A 7,435-nucleotide genomic window follows, 5' to 3' on the forward strand; every position below is an offset into this window, starting at 1 on the left:
CTGAGTCTCTGGTCATGGGGGATTACATTGTTAGACATGTGAGGAAAGTGTGTGGAGGAAAGGGAACCAGGATAGAGTGTTATCGAGGAAGTAGGTTAATGCAGATGTTGAAGAAAGTAGAAGAGAAGGAGGAGGGAAAGGAAGGGAGGGAAGTGGGAGACAGAGGTAATGCTCGGTGCGAATACACGAATTTATCGTTCGTTTCACATAGCCACTTCCCAGACCAAGTAGGCAGTGTATAGTTTGTTGTGCATACATTTACTACTATGCGAACCCCATAGAAAGAGAAGGTGAACTTGAACCAACAATACAGGCAGCTTTCCAGGTCGTTCGCGACACACCACGTCTTCTGAACAGAGTCCAAAGGCCACTACTACACCGTTGTGAACTGTGCATCGAAGTGGGGAGGGGGCTAATTGAACATCTAATCTAATGAAACCATTGGGCGTATTGCTTCCTTCGTTCAGCATTTCATTCCATTTACAATGTTGTGAATGAAGGCATACACAATCGTGGGGCGGCAGCATCTTCGAGCCGCGACCAACAGTCGACAGGGGAAACGATCTGGTGCATTCCTTGGCTGACAAGTGTGTCTTACAATTACAATGTGTTCTTGTACAGTGTGTGCAGTTACGACTGTTTAATAAACGAACTGTGAACATTGGCTGAAAGAGACAGAACAATCCTGTGCGAGTCGAAGGAGGAATCTTGGGCATACGCACAGAGCATTATCTCTGTCTCCATCGCACACCCCACTTCCGCTCCCTGCCCTTCTCTTCCCTGAAGTACGGACCATTATCTCTGTCTCCATCGCATACCCCACTTCAGCTCCCTCCCCTTCTCTTCCCTGAAGTACGGACCATTATCTCTGTCTCCATCGCATACCCCACTTCCGCTCCCTGCCCTTCTCTTCCCTGAAGTACGGACCATTATCTCTGTCTCCATCGCATACCCCACTTCAGCTCCCTCCCCTTCTCTTCCCTGAAGTACGGAGCATTATCTCTGTCTCCATCGCACACCCCACTTCCGCTCCCTGCCCTTCTCTTCCCTGAAGTAAGGAGCATTATCTCTGTCTCCGTCACACACCCCACTTCTACTCCCTTCCCTTCTCTTCCCTGAAGTACGGACCATTATCTCTGTCTCCATCGCATACCCCACTTCAGCTCCCTCCCCTTCTCTTCCCTGAAGTACGGAGCATTATCTCTGTCTCCATCGCACACCCCACTTCCGCTCCCTGCCCTTCTCTTCCCTGAAGTACGGAGCATTATCTCTTTCTCCATCGCACACCCCACTTGCGCTCCCACCCCTTCTCTTTCCTGAAGTATGGAGCATTATCTCTGTCTCCATCGCACACCCCACTTCCGCTACCCCCCCTTTTCTTCCCTGAAGTATGGGTCATTATCTCTGTCTCCATCATACACCCCACTTCCGCTCCCTGCCCTTCTCTTCCCTGAAGTATGGAGCATTATCTCTGTCTCCATCGCACACCCCACTTCAGCTCCCTCCCCTTCTGTTCCGTGAAGTACGGAGCATTATCTCTGTCTCCGTCGCACACCCCACTTGCGCTCCCTGCCCTTCTCTTCCCTGAAGTACGGAGCATTATCTCTGTCTCCATCGCACACCCCACTTCCGCTACCCCCCCTTTTCTTCCCTGAAGTATGGGTCATTATCTCTGTCTCCATCATACACCCCACTTCCGCTACCCCCCCTTTTCTTCCCTGAAGTATGGGTCATTATCTCTGTCTCCATCATACACCCCACTTCCGCTACCCCCCCTTTTCTTCCCTGAAGTATGGGTCATTATCTCTGTCTCCATCATACACCCCACTTCCGCTCCCTGCCCTTCTCTTCCCTGAAGTACGGAGCATTATCTCTGTCTCCATCATACACCCCACTTCCCCTCCCTTCTCTTCCCTGAAGTACGGATCATTATCTCTGTCTCCATCACACACCCCACTTCCGCTCCCTCCCCTTCTCTTCCCTGAAGTACGGAGCATTATCTTTGTTTCCATCGCACACCCCACTTCCGCTCCCTCCCCTTCTCTTCCCTGAAGTACGGAGCATTATCTCTGTCTCCATCGCACACCCCACTTGCGCTCCCTCCTCTTCTCTTCCCTGAAGTACGGAGCATTATCTCTGTCTCCATCGCACACCCCACTTCCGCTCCCTCCTCTTCTCTTCCCTGAAGTACGGAGCATTACCTCTGTCTCCGTCGCACACCTCACTTCGATCCATGCTCTACTCTTCTCTGAAGTACGGAGCATTATCTCTGTCTCCATCGCACACCCCACTTCCGCTACCCCCCCTTTTCTTCCCTGAAGTATGGGTCATTATCTCTGTCTCCATCATACACCCCACTTCCGCTCCCTCCCCTTCTCTTCCCTGAAGTACGGAGCATTATCTCTGTCTCCATCGCACACCCCACTTGCGCTCCCTGCCCTGCTCTTCCCTGAAGTACGGAGCATTACCTCTGTCGCCATCATACACCCCACTTCCCCTCCCTTATCTTCCCTGAAGTATGGATCATTATCTCTGTCTCCATCATACACCCCACTTCCGCTCCCTCCCCTTCTCTTCCCTGAAGTACGGATCATTATCTCTGTCTCCATCGCACACCCCACTTGCGCTCCCTGCCCTTCTCTTCCCTGAAGTACGGAGCATTATCTCTGTCTCCATCACTTACCCCACTTCGGCTCCCTCCCCTTCACTTCCCTGAAGTACGGAGCATTATCTCTGTCTCCATCGTACACCCCACTTCCGCTCCCTCCCCTTCTCTTCTCTGAAGTACGGATCATTACCTCTGTCTCCATCGCACACCCCACTTCCGCTCCCACCCCTTCTCTTCCCTGAAGTACGGAGCATTATCTCTGTCTCCATCACTTACCCCACTTCGGCTCCCTCCCCTTCACTTCCCTGAAGTACGGAGCATTATCTCTGTCTCCATCGCACACCCCACTTCAGCTCCCTCCCCTTCTCTTCCCTGAAGTACGGAGCATTATCTCTTTCTCCATCGCACACCCCACTTGCGCTCCCACCCCTTCTCTTTCCTGAAGTATGGAGCATTATCTCTGTCTCCATCGTACACCCCACTTCGGCTCCCTCCCCTTCACTTCCCTGAAGTACGGAGCATTATCTCTGTCTCCATCACTTACCCCACTTCGGCTCCCTTCTCTTCCCTGAAGTACGGAGCATTATCTCTGTCTCCATCATACACCCCACTTCCCCTCCCTTCTCTTCCCTGAAGTACGGAGCATTATCTCTGTCTCCATCGCACACCCTACTTCCCTTCCCTTCTCTTCCCTGAAGTACGGAGCATTATCTCTGTCTCCATCACTTACCCCACTTCAGCTCCCTCCCCTTCTGTTCCCTGAAGTACGGAGCATTATCTCTGTCTCCATCATACACCCCACTTCCCCTCCCTTCTCTTCCCTGAAGTACGGATCATTATCTCTGTCTCCATCACACACCCCACTTCCCTTCCCTCCCCTTCTCTTGCCTGCAGCACAGTAGCGGATTGTACTCTGGCATAGCTAATACTGCGAGTTCGTCAATTTGAATCGCGCGCCCGGAAGTAACAAAATAACCTCATTTTCTCGAAAAGAAGAATTTTCTCAGCCAATCCGATTACACCATCGTTCTTAACGTAACACTACGAGCATCCCAGATCGCTTTTTATCTGTATAGTTGTAATACACCCCGTATTCCTCTACTGTATCGTTGATACAATTCTCTCTTTCTGAATAAGAATGGTGGCTATAAACAAAATGTCTCACGTTGTTACTTCCCCCAAACTGCATTACGAACTGGCATTTCTCATCTGTTTTTTCTTTTAAAATATTCATATACTGTAAGTCACAAATGATTCACTGTGACTACTTGCTTTATGGCCCTGTACTGTTTATATTGCCTGCTTTGAGAACTTCATCACCTGTCTGATTTCTTTCAGGCAATTAGTTTTGCATTCGCTTTCTTATTCCCGTTATCATTGAGATCTATATATCATCGATCCCGTATCGTTACGAGCCAGACAGACGAAGAACAATGGGAATAGTGAGGCAGCTTCCTTTAAGCTGTACGATATAAACTTCTGGTGCGTCTGTCCTATTGTAACACAGTACAGTAAATAAATCCGAGTGAATACTCCATTTCCTCTGCTGTTCATGCATGTGGTGTAACTGAAATTTATGTGTTCCAATGTATCATTCTCACTTTATGTAACAGAGAAGGTTCAAGAACCCATAAAATGTTAGCAACTCATTCAGGGAGAATTGTATTGTGCAGTTATGTTCGCGTCTTCAAGTGCAATTAACTGGAAAACTCTGTCTCCACAAATTTAATCTTCTGTACAGTTCGTTTTAGACTTCCTTTAAATTGGATGAAGAATGGCCTCACCAAAACGGAACAGTATTTCTCTTTCACTTTTTTAATGCATTCACTAAATCGTGTGAACGAGCCTTTCTATTGTTTAATTCAGGATCCCGACGCATTTTAAAGAGAAAATCAAGAAAAGTAAATGCATTACCTTACAGGATATGGAGCAGTAGCACATCCCACTATCCGTGCCCTCGGGAACTTAACTATCACTGAAAGACAAGGTCATTTTAACACGTTGTCGAGATCAATGAGAGATAAGAGTCAGCTTTTTGCTTTTTTTCTCTATATGGTGTGGTGGGAAACAGCGTGAACCGCGTATATTGGCTTTAAAGCGTTGGTCATACTGATTGTTGCATCTGGACAAGCAATGTTATTATGAATCAAGAAGGCGGTGAACTCGTAAGTTAAGTTTTAAAGAAACGAAGAAGAATGATCCTTTTGTTGGGCTATGTGATTGCTGTGAAATTGGCTTAATATCTAAATATACGGTTTGAGAATTAGGGGAAGGAGTGAAACGGGTAGTTTCATTGCTGTTCCAACATAATTTTGGTGACCCCGACGTGATGTAATAACGCAGATACTGGTGAGTCTCAATCTGGTTATTATAGGTCTATTATCGTAACAGAAGAAATGGAGGCAGTACTTAAGAAACATAAAGTGATGAGAGACATGTTTTACTAATACTTATGACAGTTTTACACAAGAAATAGATTTTGAGAATCCGAATGAGGAAATAGTGAAATAAAAAATGTTCTACGTTAGATAGGTTATGTGTCGATCTGAATAAACTAGACGATCAAATGGCCACTTTTGTGTTAGATGATGAAAATGCTGACTTTGAAACAGAATATAACACTGCAGAAGCATATAGAGAAAAAATGGATCGTGTTAAGATGAAAATGGAAACTTTTGTTACAAAATGCGCTCAAGTCAATGATGCCTAGTCGGTTAGTTCATCCCTAGGAGGAAACTTAAACTTCCTAAAATAGAGCTGAAACAATTTAGTGGAAATATAAAAGACTTTTGGGGTTTTTGGAATAAGTTTAAAAGAATTGATGAGGACGGGGATATGGACGATGCAGATAAATTTCAGTATTTGCTTCAGGCTACAGTAGGTTCGCGAGCCAGAGAGATTGTAGAGAGTTTCCCCGCATCTGCTGTAAATTATAACAAAGCGATTGAAAGCTTAAAAAATAGATTCGGTAAGGAAGAATTGTTGACCGAATATTACGTGAGAGAGCTACTAGGACTCGTGATAAAAAATGTAACAGAGATCCAAACCAGGCTTGAAATAGATCATCTCTGCGATAAGTTAGTAGCACACCTGAGAGCATTGGAATCAATCGGGATGACATCAGATAAATACGCAGCGATGCTATTTCCACTTGTGGAATCCTGTATTCCAGAAGATCTACTTCGCGTGTGCTTAAGGAATCCTATGGCAGTCGAACAAGGGAATGAAGAAGGTAGAATCTATGAAGACCGATTGAAACGTCTTTTAGCATTTCTGCAGTGTGAAGCTGAGGGTGAAGAACGAATAGCATTAGGAAAACCTGGCTTCAAAGTTCGTGGAGATATTAAGCAACAGGAGAACAACGGAGAGCAAGTTGACAACAATGATGTTATGATTACTGTAGTAGATTTATTTTCTGGTGAGAAGAAGAAGAGTCCTGTTGTGTGTCTGTTCTGTGATAAAAGTCATGACAGTAAGGATTGTTTCCATGCCCGAAAGTTATCCCTTAGCCACAAGCAAGACTTGGTGAGAAAAGGGAGAGGATGTTACGCATGTTTTAAACAGGGTCATCGAGCAAAGGACTGCAAGCAGAGAGTAAGTTGCATAATCTGCTCCAAAAGATATTATACAATCATGTGTCCAAATCTAGAAAATGCACAGAAAAATTTATCTGTAGAAGATAAAAATAATGAAGACGACAACACGTGTTTATGTAGTCAGTGTACCTCAGAGGTATTTCTTCAAACACTCATGGTAAATCTCGTTGCAAATGGCAGAAAGCGGAAAGTAAGGGTACTAATTGACTCAGGTTCACAACGATCATATATCCTGAAGAAGATTGCAGAAGAAATGAGGTGTCGAAATGTAAATACTCAGATGGTAAAACACGTCCTATTTGGTGGGAGCTCAACCAAGGAAACGGTGCACCAATGTTACAGCATCTGCTTAGAAAGCTTGGAAGGAAACTACGCTAGCAACGTTGAGGTACTAGACCAGCCCATAATAATATGTGGGTCCATATCTCGACTCTCGTCTACGGCTTGCTTGGAAGAGCTGATCCAACGTTGAATCAAACTAAGTGATGTCGGAAATAGACAGCCAGCAATTGAGATACTGTTAGGAGCGGACGCTGTGGCGAAGCTTTATACTGGAAAAGTTGAAGAAATGGAATGTGGGCTCACAGCAGTGAAACTCGACTAGGATGGGTTGTGATGGGACGAATGGAAAGAGGGCTCGGGCAACCTAACCATGCTGTGATGTTAACCACAATGCAGACACCTTCAATGAACATACAAGGTATCAAAAGGGTGGGAGTGCCAGATCTCGATTCTATTGATAACATTAATTTATCGAAAAGGCTGAAATGCCAACAACGTCTGAGAGAAGAATTGAGGAAGAGATTCAGACTGGAGTATCTAGGTCAACTCGTTCACAAGAAAGGAAACATGAAGCGGACGAGAGAAGAGATAAGGTGTGGAGATGTTGTGCTGATCGGCAATAACAACATGAAAAGAATGGACTGGCCCTTGGCGAGAGTAAGAGAGGTGTTCCCCGGGAAGGACAATGTAGAACATGTAGTGAAGGTGAAAACTGCTGCTGGAGAATTCATCCGGCCAATACAACACATCTGTCGCTTGGAGATGTGTTTCTCTCCCATAAGCTCAGGTAAAGGCGCAACAATAGACGTTGCCAAAAAAATACCAAGGTACCTGTTCCAAGGTCTCCAGATCCTGGTATATCCCCGTGCAAGGTGCCAAAGTTACCAGGAGAGGAGGATAGTGAACATCCCTTCACGTTTTCATGAGTGAAAGACTTAAACGGTGTTTG

The sequence above is a fragment of the Anabrus simplex genome, chromosome 7, assembly GCF_040414725.1.
Source record: "Anabrus simplex isolate iqAnaSimp1 chromosome 7, ASM4041472v1, whole genome shotgun sequence".
NCBI classification, from domain to species: domain Eukaryota; kingdom Metazoa; phylum Arthropoda; class Insecta; order Orthoptera; family Tettigoniidae; genus Anabrus; species Anabrus simplex.